Here is a 22597-nt window from a genome sequence, read left to right on the forward strand (position 1 = left end):
TCTTTTTAAATACGTTCTTTTTTCTTTTTGTTAATTTGTTTTTTATTTTTGTTTTATGCGTTTTTTTCTTAATTTTTTTCATTTTTCTTATATTGTTTTATATAGATTTTTCCAATTTCTATCTAACACGATTCAATTTCCCATTACATTTAAATATACTGTTAGCAGTACTATAACTATTTTTGCAATCATTCATTCATATTTTAATTTTGCATTTGATTGGATAATTGTATAATAATTTGAAAGGATCTGTAAAAAATTAAAAAATGAAAAAGTTAGCTGAAAAAATAACAAATGCAAGTAACAACCAAAAAATATAAAAAATGAAATATTAAGCTACAAAATTTGTATGATGGTGATACAAAATAAAAATTAATATGAAAGGTCACAACTCACTGTTAGTGAGGTTGGACGTGTCAAAAAGAATGTTACATTTGAACAATTGAAACATGTCAATACAATAAACAAGTCACTACATTAAAAGAGATTGACTCTTCACTGGATACAAAGAAGAATAATGAATTAAAATTTACTAAAAAAAATCGTTATTTGTTTTGAAATTATGGTTAACTGGTAAAAGCCATGTGATTAGAGAACAAAGAGAGAGACAAAAAACAAAAAACAATTGACAATGACATCTGTCATGTAATTCAGTTTGAAAAAGTGTGTTTGTTTGTCGATGATGAAACAATGGAACAAAAGAGAACTATTATGGTGCAAGTGTGATCAGAGACATCTGCTGCTCTTTAAGTAAGTCAATGAGAAAACCCAAAAATCAAATATGTTAATTAATTAACAACACCCTCATTAGTCCTGAGGAAAACAAGTGAAGAGGTGTTGTTAAATGAAGATGAAGCCCTGCCATAGGGAAGTTAGAAGTTTGTTAAAAAGGAAATAGTTAAAAATGTTATGAATTAAATTGATGAAAAACCAGAATTATTATTGGTTTTAGATTTTTGTCAATATCTAATAAAAAGACATAGATTTCACTGAGGTGATCAATGTCTGATCTTGTATTAAGGCATTTATTGGATTGTAATATAAATGACATTTTCAACAGAGCCAGAAAACGAAATTAGACAATTCTAGTTTTTAGCGAAAATATTTTTTTCAAGCCCAAAACATAAGCACTACAGGAAAATCCTTAAGGCGCTCTCAGAGCGGTGACTGTGCGAAAGTAGCGATTCATGTCTGATTTGAATCGTTGGAGCCTGAATCCATTTGGAAAAACGTTTTCAGGAAGTTTATGTGTCACATAAACGAAGTTCTCCAGATGAAAGAGTTCTTAAACAATGAAGTTCGAGGTGTAGGTACTAAGTTGAACCTCAAAACGATGAACAGCCACAGTCCGTCGCGTATTTCTGAAATGTACCGCTCTTGGTGGAATCAAATGTGTCAAGTCAGTCAAACACTTCCCGTGAAAGTATCTATAGAAGAGAGACAAATCCCCAACCTTTCTTTGATATTCCAAGCTATCAAGGTTGCATGTGATGTTCGCGTCTCCAATCAGGCGGCTGGCTCTTTTCTGGATGGAATCCAGCAACTTCAGGGTATTTTTGGGGGCAGAGCTCCATACATGAGAACAATACTTCAAAAAAGGTCTGATTTGAGCTTTATAAAGCATCAAACAGTTTTCTGGTTGGGAACAACGTCCTAAGCTTTTGAGAAGCAGCCTTTGCAATTCCACATGATTATGCCCAGACATATTGGTGTCTATTTCAGCCCCCAACAAACTTATCGAAGCAGAAAGCGGAATTTTCCGACGTGACATTATTATATTCGGTTCGGAGACATTTATCTTCTTGGATAAAACCGATGCCTGGATTTTTGTGGCATTGAATTGAACCTGGTTATTTTCACCCCAATTCGAAACCACTTCTAGATTCTCATTGAGATATGCAACCTCCTGCTGCCGGTGAAGATGTGTCTCCGTAGCCGATGTCCTGGAATCCAAATGGAATGACAAGTGTGCTGTCGTCAGCAAATCAATATATTGTTTTTTTTCAAAAAGTCGTTGATATATAATGAAAAGAGGGTTGTAGACAATATGGATCCCTGAGGAACACCAACGTTGATGATGAAAGTATACGAGAGATACCCATCGACGGCCACTTGCAATAAACGTTCTTTCAGGAAGCTGAAGAGCCACGAAAATGATCCAACAAGCCATAGCATCGAAGTTTGGCCAGTAAACCCTCATGCCACACACGGTCAAAGGCCTTGGAAATATCAAATGCTACAGCTCTTGATTCTCCATGTTTCTCGATTGTGTTATTCCAAAGTTGGGTGACACACCATAGAAGGTCGCCTATTGATCTTTGTTTTCGAATGCCATATTGATGATCGCTCAAGATGTTGAAGCCTTCCAAATATTTGAGGATACGGTGGTTCACGACTTTCTCCATGATTTTTGATATAACTAATAGCAAAGCGACTGCTCTATTTTAGAAGATTTTCCTTGTCTTTTGTGGGAATAGGCAGAACGCGAGCAATCTTCCAACAAGAAGGAAAAACCCCTTTCTTGTAAGATATGTTGAGAAGTCGGCAAAATATAGTGCGAGCTTTGGCGAATATTTTCGATTCGAAACAGATTATTCTAGTTCCCCAAAATAGGAAAATTCTGACCGATTTACTTGACCTTGTAGGTCTTACCATTTCCGAGATAACGATTGTGGTATCAGCTAAACAAAAGGTCTGTATATTCCCCATAAATTATATGTGTTGAATAATACATTTCATTTCTAAATTGTTGCAATCGAAAAAAATTTGAGCCGCAGCGTCGTCTTTATAATATCAAATTCCTGTAATCCTCTTTTGCAGAAATTTATCTTCTACTACTGGAGATATCCCGTGTGGGAGTTATAAGTGACCTGCCCTGTATATCTATAAAAAATGAATTTGGGACCTCATTTTCCAGACAACAAACTCAGTCCTATTGTTCCACTTGCACTTTTACGAAACTTGTTGCACTTCGAGAAGAAAACCGTCGCAACCAATTATATCGAAAGTCTCGAATTACCCTTCGAGAGAATCAAAACCCGAAGGATTAAAAATCACTACTTCTCAAATTACAAACAATGTAACAATAAAAACCCCGCCCACTTAAGACCACAACCCAGTATTTCCAATTCCGTTACATTCCCAAAAAGCTATAATTACAAATCAATACGTCTTCAAACCGAAATTAAATGATGAATGCTGGAGACCCCTTTGATTTGTTGGAGTTCCTGTGAATTTCCACTCTGCACCACACAATACCTCGCGTACATTTTATATTAAATAATCATACAGCGTACACTCCGCATCTGTGTATTTTATTTTCACCATAAACTTTTATTGAAAGTGTTTACAATTTTTTATTGACACATGCTCTCGAGGGTGAAGGGTTGCAAGACAGCCGTTGCTAAATAGAAACGTGTCTAATGGGGTTATTAAAGGATATTCGACTTGGGTCGGAGGATTTGGAAGTCATAAATTCAATATTTATTTTCTAATCCGAGTGTTCTATGGACGACGAATGGTTACGCGTCAAATTATGAGGATTCTTGCTTCTGAGAAAAGATCTTTTCAATATGTCAAAGCAAATGCATGGTTTTTGTCGAATTTAAACTTCTGGAAACACTAATTACTTAGGATAATTCAAGTTTTACTAATACTGTGACGAAACTTATGAATTACAAAACCTTTGGACACGTTAGTCTTAAGTAGTTTTACTCTTAGTTTCTTCAATTTTGTAATTTTTTTCAACTTCTCATTTTTGTAATTTCTTATTCAATAAATGAGTTATCTAAAAATTTAATAATAGCAATAATAATATACTTTTTCTACACCCGTACTCTAACAATACACTTATATGACCATAATCCGTTTCATAATGATATCCATTTTATGATACAGATTTTTCATAACGATACAGATTATCAACCAATAGAAACCCATAATTTTTCAATCAAGAATCCTGTTCCTTTGTTTGTCCTAGATTCTAACCTAAGTAACTAATTGCTTTATTTGTCAAAATCAGTTTTCATATTACCTACCTATATTATCAAAATGTCTGAAAACAGAGATATAGAAGGAATACCATCGACTCCAATATTTTTAAAAGATCAGATTAATTACAGTTGTTATATTCAATATAAATATAATTAGAATCTTTATAGTTTTCATATATCCATGATAATACCATTAAGTTTGTGTTTTTTTAAAAAAATATGAGTTAATTACTGTAAATGTGTTCAATACAAATATAATATTTACAGTTTTTCATTATTTATCGGGTTTAGAAAAAATAGCGTATGAAACTCTCATGTAATGGTTATTACATATATACCATATACCATACCATATATACCATATACATATACCATATACCATACAAAACTCGCCTTCGGCTCGTTTCGTATCCCGGTTAATGCTCGTGTCTTAATAACCATCATTACATGATCGTTGCATAATATTCTATTATTGTCATTAAGAATGAATCTTGTGGACAAAGCTCGTGAAAAATAAATACAAATGTAAATATACAAATATAAAATGTGAATATAAAAACACCTACAAAAAAGTAAAGTTAGAACATACACATAATCCGAAATTTTGTATCAACATGCTTGAGTACAGACTTGATTAAAAATATTATCAACACTTAAATAATAGACATATAAACATATATACTCATATATAATATTACATAAATAAACACACCCATTGCACCAGACAATCGAACATTTATATCCAAACAAAAACATAACTAAAAATCTTATATAACCTAAATTGAAATATGCACATTTTGTCACGTAAATTTATCATTACAGAACTCTTGTAAATCATAATAGGATCTATCAGCCAAAAATTTTGTTGCTATTATTCTAAACATTTTGCTGGTCAAATTTGCCTGTTTTATATCTGAGGGCAAGTGATTAAATATCTTGACCCCATTGTAATAAATAGAATTCCTGACCAAATTTGTTAAAGGAATTAGCAATTTCAACGCGGTGGAACGGGGGCTATAAGAATGGCATGAAGCCCTGAATGGGGATATATTTTTGTAAATGAGGCAAACCGATTCCAAAATGAACAAAGCAATCATTGTTGAAATCTTTTGCTCAACGAATTTGTGTCTGCACGAATCACGAGGTTTAATCTTATACATATACCTGATAGCCCGTTTCTGCATTACTAATACAGACAGAAGTGTTGATGAATTGCATACTACCCAAAACGGTATTCCATAACGTAGGTGGGATTCAACGAGGACGTAATACACCGTTCTGGCAGTTTTGATTCCCAAATTTATTGAAGTTACTCTCACTGCATAACATCCAGAACAAATTTTACTTTTGAGTTGTTTGATGTGTTCAATAAATTTGAGCTTATTGTCAATGTGGATACCTAGAAATTCAGATTGAGTCTCGTCTTTGATCACTATGTTATCGCCAAATGACAGGTCATCAAGAGTATATCTGAATGATAAAATGTTTGTTTTAGTGATATTGAAGAATAGCTACTTAGCATCACCCCACTTCTTGATTTTTTTATCAGTAGATATTGCATTGTGTGAATCATTTGTGTTTTTGTTGTTCCACAATATCGTCATGTCATCAGCGAAAAGAGTGAAATTTCCAGAAATGCTCAAATTTGCAATGGCATTGACATATAATAAGATGGGTCCTAAAACTGATCCTTGTGGAACACCACACAATTCCTTTTTCTTTTTTGAAAGTCCTGCCATATTGGTGAATTTTTCTTAGCAAGATCTTATGGTCAACGCCTTAGAAAGATCACATATATACAGTGTCACCATTAAAGTGCGCACCATATGGGAAACTTTTTTTTCGAAAAGTTTCAATGAAGTTTAACTTCGGCACTTGTTTGTGCTTTAAATTTAACTTAAATTGATGCGGCCAACTGCGACCCACTGACGTTCAGTGTTTGTCAAATTCAACTTTTTTTTTGAAAAAAATTGAAAAAGTGCATTTCTAGATCGAATTTAACAAAAAGTTACTTGAAAAAGTAGTGTCTACGGCAATTTTATGCAACTAGGATAAAGATAAAGTTTTGCTTATTTTTGACAGATATCCCCTTTATTTTAAAAAACAAGTTCGGTTAATTGTCATCAATTCATGTATACATAACAAACTCATCATGTAGTTCAACTTTTCTGATAAATTTTTACTTATACGGACATTTTTAGAGAGAAATTAAAAATGTGCTATAAAAATTTTAACATGACTGGTGCAAAGTTTCAATGGCTTGGCTATTTTCTCAAACAAACGTCAATACCTTCAATTTTGAAAAAGCAGACACAACTCAAAGACTGCAATAAGTATTAATAAAATTACTAGAGTTGAAATTACATTAAAATTTCAATATTCAGTATTTACAGATTATTTATAAACACTAACTAGGGCGGTAAGGATGCTTAATCACGTTGAATAAAATTTTTAAGTAGTTCTTGACAAACAAAATGCATGCTATGGTAGTGTCAAGTTGTTGATTCACTTGTCAAATTTTTAACAGTTATTGTTGCAATAATGTTGTCTCTTCAGGAAAGAATAAAAATAGTTTTAATATGTGGTGAAAATACACAATACCGGCAAGTAGGTAACATTTTTAATGAACGGCATCCAGGAAAAAATATTCAACATACTACTATGTCAAGGATAATGTCGAAATTCAGAGAAACAGGATCCGTAGCAAATCAATTTAAGAAAAAGCACACTCCAAGTAAATATGATGAGGAGGCCCAACTTAACATTTGTTTAAAAGTTATTGAACACAGGCACGAGCATAAACGATATTATAAAAAATACCGATTGTAAGAGAGAAAGTGTTGGAGAAATTTCATTAAAGAATAAATTTTGGCCTTACAAGCCAAAATTTATTAACACATTAAAAGAACGAAATTTTGATATCCGTTTGGGGTTTTCATTCTGGTTTCAAGGAGAGAGAGAAGAAAATGTAAAGTTTCCGTATAAAATTTTATGGACAGATGAGACAACGTTCTCTTCAAATGGAACGTTAAGTTCTCAAAATTGCCGATGGTGGGCCCAAGAAAATCCCAATTTCACAGTTGAATGTGGTAATCAGTATTCCTTTAAAGCTAATGTATAGTGTGGGATACTTAACGACCAAATAATTGGGCCATTTTTCTTTAGGGAAAATTCATCATGCGTCGGTTATCTCAACCTTTTGAGATAACCGATAACCGGTTAGTGAAGTTTTAGATAATATGCCTTCAAATATTAAATACGACCTATAGTATCAGCTTGATGGCGCACCAATACATCACACGGTTGCTGTACCTCCAACAAATGTTCAGAGGCAAAGTTTTTGGATGTAACTGGGAACATTATTGGCCACCTAGATCACCCGACTTGACGCCTTTAGACTTTTTCTTGTGGGGTTACCTGTAACAAAAAGTGTACCGAAGTAGACCATTTACTGACATACAACATCTGGAAAATACCATTCGCGAGTGCTGTGCAAATATAAATCCCCGATTTATTAAAAATGCAGTTACAGATGTCAGTAGAAGGACCATAATTTGTATTGAACGTGAAGGACGACATACTGAAATGTAGGCTATAAGTGTTTGACAACCGCATTTAGATCAATAAGTAATTTTTTGTACCCATTTGTATTTTCTATAATATTATTGTTGTTAAAAATTTATAATAATAATAATAGTTCTATCGAAATTATTTGCTTTTTTTTTAGTTGCCGAAATCAAAGGTTTGTTTAAGAAAATAGCCAAGTGATTGAAACTTTGCACCATTCATGTTGAAATTTTTATAGCAAATTTTTAATTTCTCTCAAAAATGTCCGTATGAGTAAAAATGTATCAGAAAAGTTAAAGTACATGATGAGTTTGTTATGTATACATGAATTGATGACAATTAACCGAACTTGTTATTACAAATAAAGGGGATATCTGTCAAAAATAAACAAAACGTTAACTTTATCCTAGTTGCATAAAATTTGGCATATGGAAATAAAATTGCCGTAGACACTACTTTTTCAAGTAACTTTTTGTTAAATTCGATCTAGAAGTGCACTTTTTCAATTTTTAAAAAAAAAAAAAAAAGTTGAATTTGACAAACACTGAACGTCAGTGGGTCGCAGTTGGCCGCATAATTTTAAGTTAAATTTAAAGCACAAACAAGTGCCGAAGTTAAACTTCATTGATACTTTTCGAAAAAAAAAAGTTTCCCACATATATATATATATATATATATATATATATATATATATATATATATATATATATATATATATATATATATATTCTCGTCTCATTTTATATTTTTTTTTCTTTTTTCATTAATTTTGTATTTTTTCTTTTTTTCTTTCCAACTTTCTGTTTTTCTTATCTTCACATCACACTATACAAACTGATTTCCATTCGTTTGAAACGTAACAGAACACTACTTATAAGCTACCTGGTAGTCCTGTTAGTTTTTTTTTTACAATATGTAGAGTATACATACTCACTGAAAATTCAAACTTCATTTTTAATTTTGTTTTCAATATATTCGAAAAGAATTCTAAGAAGATTTGTATTTTTTTTATTGACTAGAAGTTGCATGCATTTTAACGGGTTATCACAATCGTCCACAATCGTCTTCGGGTTATCACCCGAAGACGATTGTGGATACTAAAAATCGAAACGTCGTGAAGTAACTTGGCTTGGAATCTTTTAATTTAAAATTTTCATTTCTTGTTAATTATTTTTGATTTTCATCTCGTGTTAATAATTCAATTTTTGATTTTTGATTGTATTTCATTTCATTGTAATTTCAGTTTTTTTTGCTCGATATAATTGTTATTTTTCAGCTAATCTTTTTAATTTTTTATAAATTCTTTCAGGGATTTCAAATCAATTCATATCATATTAAACAATGAAACTAATGGAATTCACCACGAAACATTGTCAACCACCTTCAAACAAATAGAAGTTGCATATTGATGTAATGAAGTTTCTGTTAATTTCATATCCGTACCACGGAGACCTTTGCGGTATCTCTTGAATTATCCTATATCTCTGACCAGAAGTTGATCCAGATCATAATTTCTGCCAGTGATAAAATTTCTTTCCTGAACACTTTCGTGAGATCCGTGTATTGTTCCCACCTGCTTTCTTCGCCATTTTATCCACAATTTCATTTCCCTGAATTCCTGACCCTTGATCCATAGAATTTCTAGAGTTCTGTTACTCTTTAGAATCTCTCATTCAAATTAATTATACTCAAGAGAATGTGTGATAAATTGGTGTCCATTTGTAGATTTCTGAACTTATGTACAGCATTCTTGGTGTCTGTAAATATTATACATTTTTTTAACATTATCTTTGATATACTCAAGGGCTTTTTGAATAGCTATGATTTCCAAAGTATGTATCGATGTCTAAATGTTTCTGAATATTCGTTATTGGTCTAGTAAAAAGCAAAAGTACATTTATCCTCTATTAGTGAGCCATCTCTATATTGGATATTTGTTCTTTGAAGATATGTATGTAATGATCATAATCTTGCCAATGTCTGGGTTTTCTTGGCTTTGAAATGAACCTGTTTACTTTCACACCAATTCGAAATCAACTCTAGATCCTCATTAATATATACAACCTCCTGCTGCCGGTGAAGATGTGCATCTGGATCCGATATCCTGGAATCCAAATGGAATGACGAGACAAGTGTGCTGTCGTCAGCAGAGGTCTATATTAGATTCTTGTTTTTTTCCAATGAGTCGTTTGGAGGCAATATGGCTTCCTGGGAAACACCATCGTTGATGGTGAAAGTATTCTAGAGATATTCATCGACGACCACTTACAGGGAACGTTCCTTCAGAAAGCTGGAGAGCCATACACAAAAATGATCCAACAATCCATAGCATCAAACTTTGGCCATCAAAACCTCATGCCATGCATGGTCAAAGCCTCAGAAATATCAGTCGCAACAGCTCTTGACTCTCCATGTTTATCGATTACGTTATTTCAAATATGGGTGGCATCTATTGTAAGTCTATTGTAAGGTCGCCTGTTTGCGAAAGCCAAATTGATGAACGCTGAAGATAACAAAGCCTTCCAAATATTTAAGAGGATGATGCTGAATGACAGCAATCTTCCAACAAGAAGGAAAAACCCCTTTCTGCAAAATACTTGCGCTGTTCCAAAATTCGGCCGACTAGACGTTGTCGAAAAGTAATTTCCGGCATTGTAGATTCCACTGTGGGAATAATGGGTCATGCCTTTCCCAGAAAATCGACTGTGTTGTTGTGACCTAACTAGGCCAGTTAGAATATAAACAAAGCAAAGGTACCTTGTATAGCCACTTTGTTGACCTCACAGAAAGATAACCATTCTTATGTCAAGACATGACCAAATTGTATTCAAAACATTCAACTTTAAAAAGTGCGCAAATGAACTCGCACCAGTATTTTGCAGACTTCTCAACCTGTCTCACAAGAAAGGGGGTTTTCCTTCTTGTAGGAAGATTGCTTGCGTTCAGCCTATTCCCAAAAAGGGCAAGAAAACTCTTCCAAATAACTATAGTTTCTATCAGTGATATCAAAAATCATGGGGAAAGTCGTAAACCACCATATCCTCAAATTTTTGGAGGGATTCAACATCTTGAGCGATCATCAGTAAGGCATTCGGAAACAAAGATCAACAGGCGACCTTCTATCGTATGTCACACATTTTTGGAATAACGCAATCGAGAAATATGGAGAATCAAGAGTTGTTGCGCTTGATATTTCTAAGGCCTCTGACCATGTGTGGCATGAGGTTTTGCTGGCCAAACTTCGATCCTATGGCTTGTGGGAGCATTTCTGTGTATGGCTCTTCAGCTTCCTGAAAGAACGTTTCCTGCAAGTAGTCGACGATGCGATGGTTATCTCTCGATTATTTTGCCATCAACGCTAGTGTTCCCTAGGGATGCATATTGTCTCCAACCCTCCTTTTACTGTATATCAACGATTTATTGAAAAAAAAAACAAGAATCCAATATATTACTTTACTGTCGACAGCACACTTGTCTCGTCATTCCATTTGGATTCCAGGACACCGGCTACGCAGGCACATCTTCACCGGCAGCAGGAAGTTGCATATCTTAATGAGGATCTAGAAGTGATTTCGAATTGGGCTGGAAGTAACCAGGTTCAATTCAATGCCACAAAAACCCAGGCATCGGTTTTCTCCAAGAAGACTACATCAGTAGACTGACCAGACCAGAGGGCAAATGCCTATAAGCATGCTGCATGGTAAGAGGTACAACGAGGTAAACAAAGAGTTGGAAAACGACCCCATGATGGGAATGCCATCGGATGAGATGCTTTCCCAGTATAGCTTCGGAAAAAACTTCCAAACAATTATAACGGGCAGAGAGGCATGGAAGGGAGGACCTCCAATAAATGCAGAGATTGCCTGTTACACAGACGCCTCAAAAACTGAAGAAGGTGTAGGAGCAGGAATCTATATAACCAAACCAAAGAAAAAAGTCTCACTAAGCTCAGATGAAAAAGTGACGATTTTCCAGGCAGAAACGGCAGCAATACTTCATTGCGCAGAAGAGTTACTAAGGCAAGAGTTTAAGGAAAAGACTATTGCAATATACTCTGATAGCCAAGCAGCTCTAAAAACAATTAGCTCCATGCAGGTCAATTCCAAACTGGTCTGGAACTGCCTAGAAAAGCTACAAGAACTAGGAAGTCAAAACAAACTGTCATTAGCCTGGGTGCCAGGCCACACAGCATACAAGGGCAACGAAGAGGCTGATTCACTAGCACGAAAAATAGCACGATGCTTCCCCATTGCCCAGAACCATTTTGTCGTATAGCAAAAGCGCTGCGAAAAACTTGTAACATCAACTGGAAAGAAAAACAATCTCAAAAATGGTGGAATAAGGCGCCGGGTATGAGACAGGCCAAAGAGTTCAGTAAAGTGCCATCCCCAAAATTCACGGAGTACCTACTAAGTCTGAATAGGCGATCAACTAGAGTTCTGGTCGGGCTATTGACAGAACACTGTAGACTCAACAAACACATGAACAGCATCGGACTGGCAAACACAGCCCTATGCAGGCTTTGTCAAGAGGATGAGGAAACCTCCGTACACATACTATGCTATTGCGAAGGTCTGTCAAGGATAAGGTTTGCAACATTAGGAGAGGAAAAACCACAACCCTCTCAATATATGGGGAACTTGAGGTCTGGCCTATGGAGTCTAGTTACAAGGACGGGCCTAGACAAGGAACTGTAGCATACATGAGCAAACGCACAATAGACCTGCAAAGGTCGCAGGGTACTGGCTGTTCAGCACATAAGCCTCATATTAATCTAATCTAATCTAGACAATTCTGCTTTCCGCTTTGATAAGTATGTCCAATATGTCTTGGCACAATCATGTCGCTGAAATTGCATAGGCTGCTTCTCAAAAGCTTGGAACACTGTTCCGAACCAGAAAACTGTAACACCTCAGCATTTTTTGATGCTTTATGAAGGTCAGATCAGACCTTCTTTTGAGTATTGTTCTCATGTATGAAGCTCTGCCTCCAAACATACCCTGAAGGTGCTGGATTCCATCCAGAAAAGGGCCATCCGCCTGATTGGAGACGCGAACATCGCATGCAACCTTGACCGCCTGGAACTTCGAAGAAAGATTGGAATTTGTCTCTCTTCTACATATACTTTCACGGGACGTGTTCAAGTGACTTGGCACATTTGATTCCACCAAGAGCGGTACATATCCGAAATAAGCGACGGACTGTGGCTGCTTATCGTTTTCAGGTTCAACTTAGTACACCTCGAACTTCATTGTTTAACAACTCTTTCATCTGGAGAACTGCGTTTATGTGACACATAAACTTCCTGATAACGTTTTTCTAAATCGATTTAGTCTCCAACGATTCAAATCCAATGTGAATCACTACTTTCGCACAGGCACTGCTCTGAGAGCGCCTTAAGGCTTTCCTGTAGCGCTTTCGTTTTGTCCTTAAAAAAATCATCCCAGAAAAAATTGATCTTTAGAATTAAAATGTCTCAATATCTATGTAAGATGTCGTTAATGACGTTTCTTTTTTAAAAATATATAAAACTAGATCGTTTATATCCACTCGCATCCGAAAGAAATCTGTTGATGTTGATATTTTCTCAATGTTCTCACCGGTATTCGTTTATTTATTTATTTTGCTTCATTTCGAAATGACGGATTTCCATATGAGTATGCATTCATCTGAAAATTTATTCTACACTCCGCGCAAATATAAAGAATCAAGAAAACTCAATGTTAGGTAATGACTCAACTGAATACTTTTTGATGTCACTTCGATAATCGTCACAGAATGCATTCACCTCACGAAGGCGCTAACCTAACCATTACTCAAATCCCTCAACAATAATAAATAAGGAAACGATCTAATGACGCATAAATAACTTAACGCAAATAACTGAAAAGAACAAAAGCCGAAAATTACAAAGAGAAGTTGCATATCTGTGTAATATTTCAAAGCAGAATTGACAGGCACAATAGTTTCCCTCAAGATGCAGCTTTGAGACGTCAAGCTGAGTTCTTCAGTGTCGACCAGAAAAGTACTCGACGTGCCACAAAAACGTTCTTAGGAAGAATTTCAAGGGGTGCCGGCGATGTCCAGGGTGAGTTGAAGCATCTCGTGTGACGTTTGAACAGAGCCAGCACACCCCCCGTTGCCCGTTACAGTCTAACGACTTGCTGCTAATCAGATTGAATGATGATGTCTGCTGGTACAAGGTAATGTTGCGGATTTTACCGGAATTCATACGATTTTGCCAATTTTCGCGGAGGACATAACTACATAACTACGTAACTACAAAATCAGATATTGACTATGTTTGTTCTAACATGAAGGGTATCAAAGGCGACGTCATCAATACAGGCCTATCGGATCATGAAGCAGTAATGTTTTATTTACCTCAGATATTTGAAAAAAGTAGTAGGAAAAAATGTATGAGTAGGATATTTAGCAAGAAAAACTTTGATGAATTACAGAAGAATTGTAATACCTATGCTCGACTGGGATCAAGCAATGATATGCTTGATAGAAGCTTTCCTCTTAAGCTAATCAAGAAAAAAGCTAAAAAACCCTGGTTGACAAAGGGTATCAAAATCTTGGCAAAAAATCTACGATCCCTACATATGATTAGAAAATTTGCCAGTAAAAATGAAACCTTCATTTTTTTATAACAATTATAGGTCCATTTATAGAAAAACTTCGAAAACGGCTGAAAAGGTATACTATAGGAACAGAGTAGAGGCACAGGCAAAAAGAGAGCTGGAAAACAACACTGCTCCTGTGAAAACAAATTTAGAATGCAACGATATCAATGAATATTATTGCTCAGTTGCTGAAACTGTTTCTAAACAGATTATTTCCTCAAATGATCCACTGATTTATTTAAATCACATATCTGTTTGTGAATCATACCGTAGAGATGAAACAAATTTTTAATGAAATTAAAAATGAAAATGCATCTAGGTGGGATGACTTATCTATACAAATATTTTCACATCTCCCCGACTCAGCTATTATGGTACTAGTTGAATCAGTAAATGTTTCATTTGCAACAGGAGTTTTTCCAGCATGTTTATAAAACGCAATAAATTTCAATAAATAAGGGGGGTGATACTGATAATCCCGCAAATTTCAGACCAATTTCAATGTTACCCACACTTTCAAAAATAATAGAGAAACTCGTGAAAAAAAGAATAATGGCCTTTCTGAATAAGCATAACACTATTATTTCTATACAATTCGGATTTCAAAGAGAGAAAGGAACAAATGATGCAATTTTCAACCTTCTTCAAAACGTTTATCTGAATGATAGGGAAGTTGCAACAGCAGTTTTCTGTGATCTGACAAAGGCTTTCGACTGTGTTAACCACAAAATTCTGTTGCAAAAATTAGAGAAATATGGGTTTAGAGATGTAGTAATTCAGTGGTTTGAGTCTTATTTATCCGGACGGACTCAAAGCATATATCTTCAAGACAACTTATCACACAAATTAGAAATTGAATGGGGGTACCTCACAGATCAGTTCTGGGACCCACCCCTTTCTTGGTCTATATAAATGATCTAGCCTCAATTAATATTTCCGGAGAGTTCACTCAATTTGCAGATGACACCACAATATTTTGGCATGATAAAAATTGCACACAATTGCATCAAATGATTGAGAATGATATTAGTAAAGTTAAAGATTGGTATAATGATAATAGGTTGTCTTTCAATATACCAAAAACTAACATCCTCACTTTCAAGTGTAATCTCCAAGAACTTCATATAGGAAATCAGGTGATCAGTTATATGTCGGAAACAAAATTTCTGGATTCATATATAGATGATAAATTGAAATTCGAAAGTCACATTGAAAAACTCAGAAGAAAATTGGCATCAGGATGTTTCGCAGTAAGTACCATTTCATGGGAACTTAGTGTAGATATGGCAAAAAGTGTGTATTATACTTTAATCGATTCACATCTGAGATATGGAATCTGTTTTTGGGGATCATGTAGTCAATATGTTTTCAATATGATTTTTGTCTTACAAACACGAGCAGTAACGTATATGTGCAAAGCTGAATTCCGGGATTCTTGCAAGCCACTTTTTATAAAACATAAAATTTTAACACTACCTTGTATTTTTATCTTAGAATCAGTATGTCTCATGCATAGCAAATTTAAAAACGAAACTCATAATATGTCTCAATATAACACTAGACTAGCACTAAATATAACCTTACCAATTCCAACATCGACACAAATAAAAAATTCCATATTTTATAATGGTGAAAAATTGTTCAATCACCTACCAAATGAGATTAAAATTTTAGATAGCAAAAAACAATTCAAACGTACCGTAAAAAAACTTCTATTGACGAATGCTTTCTACTCGTTAGATGAATTCTACTGTATGAACTTTTAATGTGTGAAATTCGACTTCGTCTTCAAATCCTAGTATACATTATTATTCAATGTATTTCAGTGATAGTTATACATTATTTATATTTATATTGAACTTCATTTTATACTTACACCTGTTTGTTGTTAATATCCATACAAAGCAATTTTTCATTGTGACAATTTCAATATTTTATGTACATGCATTGAATAACTGCACATGTTTGTTGTTGATGTATTTTAGAGATATACAGAGTGGTCCAACGAAAAGTATGCACCTTGCTTTTCTCATTTTTTTGTAACTTAACGCAAAAATGCTCGGACAGGTCAATTTTGCTTTCGAGGGGGACATATTTTAGATGTATTTTTCTACAACTTCCTAGCGAGGGTGAGTAACAACCCTAAAATTTTAAATAGAAAGTGGGGTCGAGTGATATATCATTTGAAAGGGCACAAAATTATCTTTCCAATGATACCTAATTTGTTGTATTTCACTCAAACATGTAGATATTATGAAGAAAAACAACTACAACCCAGTACTTTGAAATGTGTAATTGACTTAGTAGAATCCTACTTCAGCAAGTACTGAAAATGTGACCAATTTGCTTCCATACAATAATACAGATTTTATTCAAATCTATTCCAAACATTCTGTAGCATATCAGGTGTTATACTTTTGCACTCTGCTGTAATTCGTTGGCGAAGATCTTCTATGGACTCGGGCTGCGTAGCGAAACATTTATTTTTCAAGTGTCCCCAAAGGAAAAAGTCTAAAGGCGATGAATCAGGTGACCTGGCAGGCCATTCGATGGGGCCTCTCCTTCCAATCCACCGTCCAGGAAACCAGTCATCTAAAAAATCTCTTACCGGAGCAACATAGTGAGGAGGTGCTCAATCTTGCTGGAAATGAAGCCGATCATCATTATGATTTTGGTCATTTTCAATTATTTCTGTTATGAGAGGATCAATTGTATCTTCAAGCATGTTCAGGTAGACCTCACCAGTTAAATTCCCAAGAATAAAAAGCGGCCCTACGGTATGACTACCTAATATGCCACACCAGACATTGATTTTTTGAGGATACTGGGTATGGATCTCTCGAAATAAATGTGGGTTACTGTCATCCCAGTAACGGCAATTATGCCTATTCATAGCTCCATTAAAAAAAATGTACTCTCATCGGAAAAGCTTGTGTTGAATGATAGGTGCGGATCATCAATTAGTAGCTGGCTCAGTTGTTCACAAAATTGCAGCCTTCTATCAGGATCATCTTCATTGAGTTCCTGTACTAATTTAATTTTGTACGGATGAAATTTATAGGTTTTTAATATCCGTATTAAGAACGAACGGGAGACACCTGCGGATGCAGCAAGCTGACGGGTACTTTCGGTATGATCCAATTCAACATGTCCCAAAACAGCGACTTTCACTGCTTCATTTCTGATTGGTTTCCATGGCTGGTGTTTCACATTACAGACAGATCCGGTATCGACAAACTTTTGGACTAACTTGGCAACGTACGAATCATTCACAGTTTTCCCGGGATGACTGTTATTAAAGAGGCGAGCAGTAAGTCTAGCACAACTATAATGTTGATAATGAAGTTTAACAATTTCAACTCGTTCAGGAATGGAATAAACCATTTTTACAGTAAAGTTGAAATAATTTCAAAAGCAACCGAACTGAATCGATGAACGTTTGCCTGAATTCTTTTTGTACACTCATCCGCTGTTGTTATTTAAACCAAAAAAACGCACGAGAGAAATTGAGGAATGTAGTAGCGACAAAAATGCCGTTTTTTCCGCATATTCATTATCACCAAAAATATCGAGTAAATGTTCTTGCTTTTTTTATAACTATTCAAGTAAATACAACAAAATAAGTATCATTGGAAAGAGAATATTATTGTATGGAAGCAAATGGGTCACATTTTCAGCACTTGCTGAAGTAGGATTCTACCAAGTCAATTACACATTTCAAAGTACTGGGTGTAGTTGTTTTTCTTCATAATACCTACATGTTTGGGTGAAATACAACAAATTAGGTATTATTGGAAAGATAATTTTGTGCCCTTTCAAATGATATATCACTCGACCCCACTTTCTATTCGAAATTTTTGGGTTGTTACTCACTCTCACTAGGGGGTTGTAGAAAAATACATCTAAAATGTGTCCCCCTCGAAAGCAAAATTGACCTGTCCAAGCATTTTTGCGTTAAGTTACAAAAAAGGACAATTACAAAAGATTGTGTATAGTAAATCATCGGGTGCTGGTTGCAATAAAGTTGTTATTGGATGTAATATGTAATATATTATTTTTCAACTCCCAACCCCACTGTTCTGGATCAATTTCTTTTCCTAGCCAGGTTTGTATTTGATAATAGAATAGATAAATATGCTGTTGAGCTGCTGAAGAAGTGGGTGGTAATAATTGAAATTTCACAGCTGTGCTTTGTCTTGTTAGTTTTGCAAAGCTGCGGTATCTGTATTTGTCAATTGAATTTTCTGATTTTGGAGCACCGTACATTGCTAATAGAAAATGTATTCCAGCATTGACAAGGGAATCTCGAGCGCAATTTTGTTGTTGAAATATTTCTGCTGAATTGTGTAAATCGGGTCTTTTTTCTAACATCTTCATGACTTTAATTTGTGTCACATCCGGTCATAGCATGTAGAAACAGAATATTTTTCTTGCACTGTGGATACTTGTTGAGGCTCTTAGTCGAGTATATTTTTGTTTCAACATTGTTTTTCCTTGGTTTCTTAAAAAAATGGATGTAGATTGATCAAGTATTTGTGTGCGTGCTATGAGAAGTACCAATAGATCTATGTCTTCGCCAACGATAATTGTAATATTATTTATTGATTTTTCCATTGCTGTTTCAACTATTGAGATGTCAGTATCATCACGTGATTGTCTTGTAGAAATAGCAACTTTTTCGAATATCTCAATGTTCAAGAGCACAAAACTACGAAAAAGCAATAGAGTTGACGCCTTATATGTATACAGTATACAATACTCTATGTGAGTGCATTCTAGTCGCTTTCTCAGCGCTCTAGTCCGAAAACGGTTGACTGACTTTACAGAAAAATGCAAGAGATATTTTTTGTAGATAATCGTATGAGGAATAATTTTTATAATGACCTTTATTGACCTCCGAGCCATAGGTAGCGAGATATTCGCGAAAAACTGATTTTCGTGACCTTTTGACCCTTATGACTTTTTTAGCCGGCACGATATCGATGTCGATTTTTCGCATAATGAAGGTGTATATCAAAATTCAGATCAGTAGGAATTTTTCCGCAGATTGAGGTTCAAAAAAACTAAAATGACTGGATTATAAGAATAACAAAGATAAACATTCAGTTTCAGAAAAATCGACAGTGTATAAATTATCATGTGGTTCATGTCCGATGTTTTATATAGGTCAAATTGGAAGAACGTTCAAAGCCCGCATGAAGAAACACAAATATATTTTCCAGAATGGAAATATAAATTCCACATATACCACTAATTATTCACAGAGGGTCATGAATTCAGCCATGAATACAAGCCCCTCCATTTCCAGAAGAGAGGTTTGAAACTTAACCTGTTGGAGAGTATGGAAATGAAAAAAATTCAAAAACAACCAATATCTTATGACCGATCAAAATAGTTAAGTATATTTACGGTACTTTCAAAAAGTGTATTGATATAGTGAATGAATTCATACCTGACTATTTCAGGTAGATTCATTCATTAGAAATTAGGCATGCGAGTAGGTAGGTAATAGGTTAGTGTATGAAATGGTTGTAATTTAGAAGTAACTTTTAGTTTTAATGTATTCCTGAGAAAGCTATTGTATAGCGAAACACGTGTCGCGGTTTTTGTTAAACACTTTATGGTGAAAATCATACAATAAATAAACTGTATTAATTAGTTTGAATTTTGTTATTTTTGAGCGAGATCAATCAAGCAATCAGCTCCTGTGGACTCGTGGTTATTTCATGTTGGTTTGATAAAGTCGATAAAATTTTGGGGTCTTATGATATCAGGTTGTTTAAAAAGTTTTGTCCCTTTTGATGCCATGTGCTTTGTCGCTCCATATCTCAATAAATATTCTTCTGGGTCATGATATATACTGATCGATAGACAATTGTGTACTCTGTACATTGATGCTGTTCATTTTTTCCGAATATAAATAAATTTTTTATCTCTTTTTAGCTTATTACTATATTTATGATGTCGTTGAGCGATTTTTGAACCAGAACGCTGCCGAAACACCCCGAAAAATAAACCAGGCATTTGGCAATGATAGTGATAATGAACGCACTATTCGACGTTGTTTTGAGGAATTTCAGCCTCGAAGATGAACCTCGATGAGTGGTCGACCTACAGTTATTCTGGACGACGACTTGAGGATCCTGGTGGAGACTGACCCTGTTACGTGATTTTTGGCTTTTCATAGTAAGCAATACAACAGTTTAGGTGTATGCACCGACTAATATCTCAGTTGAGTCGGGTGTGGATTTTATTATTATTATCAGACAAGAAAATGTATGAGAGGGCGCCAAGTGATTTACAACAAAATAAAACATACTCTTCTCTTGAAGCTGAAATCACTAAATCCAATTGGCTTACTTGCCAAAATATAGGTTAGCTTAGTTGAAATTAACAAAATAGATGAATGGTATAAATAGGTCTCTATAATAGCAGTAAATATATTATAATACAAATTATACAAAATTTAGAGGTAAAGGCAAATAAAAACTCTCGAGTGAACGGTACTAGAATAAAGTCTATAAAAATCAGTCTTTATCTTAAGGTGCGTATTCATCAAAAAAGCGAGCACGAGCGAGCATGAGCGAGCATTCGTGTATGTTTGCTTGTGTTCGCTCATGTTCGCTCGTGTTTACTCGACATATTGATGTCTCGTCCACACCAGAGCGAATATCTTCAAGTTCGTAGTCGTAGTTGATCCATCTACTTTGTGCGAGAACCTTTTGATGTACCGCATTCTTCTCGATCTTTTCTGAACGCGCACGCTCGCTAGCTGGTACTCACCAGACGATTATTGATGCAGAATGCTCGTTCACTCTTGTTCGCTCGTGCTCGGTTTTTTGGTGAATACGCACCTTTAGAACGCACCTTCTTATTAGTAAAACTAAATCAGGCTAAACACGTATATATAAATTCTTTAGGGCTTCAAGGAAAAAAATAATCGGCTTGTTCATGCACAGCAAGTGTTTTTCTTCTGTGCGCGCACTAGGCAAAAAAAAGGAACATCCACTAGGTGGTACTTATCACAATGTCCTTAAGCGAATCCAATCAGGACGCTTCATGAGATAGGGTAAGACTTCATCAGTTCTCGAATCAGCTGTCTTATGTTGGATCGAAAAAATAGTATCTAACCCTTTTATTAACTTGACAGCTACCACAAACTCCTATTCCTCGGAAGAATTGTAAATACAAGTCGCAACGGTATCATGAAACGCCTAAAAAGCCATTGAAAGTGTTACGGTCTGATCGAGACAAAACGTGGTATAAAACGGAATATAATTTTCGACAACTCACCTCATGTGCAAAAACCCGATGCAACCCTGAGACGTTGTTTAATATACCATAGACTTATCCTGCGATATCCAAAAAAATACTATAACCCAAAATGAAATTCGCCGGTTTGGAATGAAATAGTGAAGAATCCGAACGTTATAGGCACTATTCATCCAATCTATCCGAAATCTACAGTCATTGTTCCGTCGACCGAAACATACGATACGTTTTTCCCCGTAGATACTTTTTTTCAGACCCAGGCCACAATATTGAAATCGTTGATTTTAACCGGAGGATGAAATAATTGAATTAGCATGTGTGAGGATATTTAATATACCCACAGAGTGTTGTTTCGCGGCGCTACCCTAGTATTTTAAAACCTTTTAGCATTTTATTAAAAACACGTTACAAACTATCACAAACTGTAGGTACGTGGCGGTAGAACTCGGCGTCGGTTCTCATGCGGTTTTTGATGGTATAAAACGGATTGGAAAAATCAAGAAGCTCTAAAAGTCACAGAAATTGTTACGTTTCGAAATTTGTTCTTCTTTGCTTTTACGCAACTAAATCGATTATTTATTGGAGACGTTCACCATGGCTATTGCATGGTGGTTAGCGATTGATATGATCCACTATAACTTTCTGCAACCAGGCCAAACTGTCACAGCAGAGTCCTATTTTGAGGAAATCGAGGAAATGTACCGAATATTGCGTCGAATTGAAATTTCGAAACATTCATCGCTCCCAACTACATATGCAGTAGAATCTAGTTAACGCCTGCCAAAAAATAACTACTTCCCCGGCCAATATCACGCTGGATATTGAATAATATCCCATAGACATGCAAGGTATTCCTCGTTTATCCAGCAGCAGGACCATGCTGTAATTATCCGAGTAGATTACCTAAAAACAGGATTTGGGTATTTCCTCCCATCAGTACAGGAAATATTCGACCCAGACAGCACCTCATATTACTTTCGATAAATTACTTTGAATAAATTACTTTCGTAGAATCAATATATTTTTCTCTAAGAAACATGTTTGGCTCACCAGTAACTTGTTATATTCAACAATTTTGTCCATCGAAATAGAAAGCTAAGAATTTTATTTCGCAGTTTTCTTCTCAAAAGTTACTAC

General features: G+C 35.1%; 1 long non-coding RNA gene across 1 annotated transcript in view; it reads left to right on the forward strand.

The window, feature by feature from the left end:
• Positions 1–20643, forward strand: part of LOC141479968 (uncharacterized) — a 60843-nt gene extending 40200 nt beyond the window's left edge. Inside the window, exon 2 of the long non-coding RNA XR_012464087.1 lies at positions 20132–20643. This is a non-coding gene — a long non-coding RNA (uncharacterized lncRNA). The remainder of the gene's footprint in view (positions 1–20131) is intronic.
• The last annotated feature ends 1954 nt before the right edge of the window (positions 20644–22597 follow it).

The sequence above is a fragment of the Leptinotarsa decemlineata genome, unplaced genomic scaffold, assembly GCF_025532065.1.
Source record: "Leptinotarsa decemlineata unplaced genomic scaffold, Ldec_3_MD MMD2_P_RNA_scaffold_5, whole genome shotgun sequence".
Classification (NCBI taxonomy): Eukaryota; Metazoa; Arthropoda; class Insecta; order Coleoptera; family Chrysomelidae; genus Leptinotarsa; species Leptinotarsa decemlineata.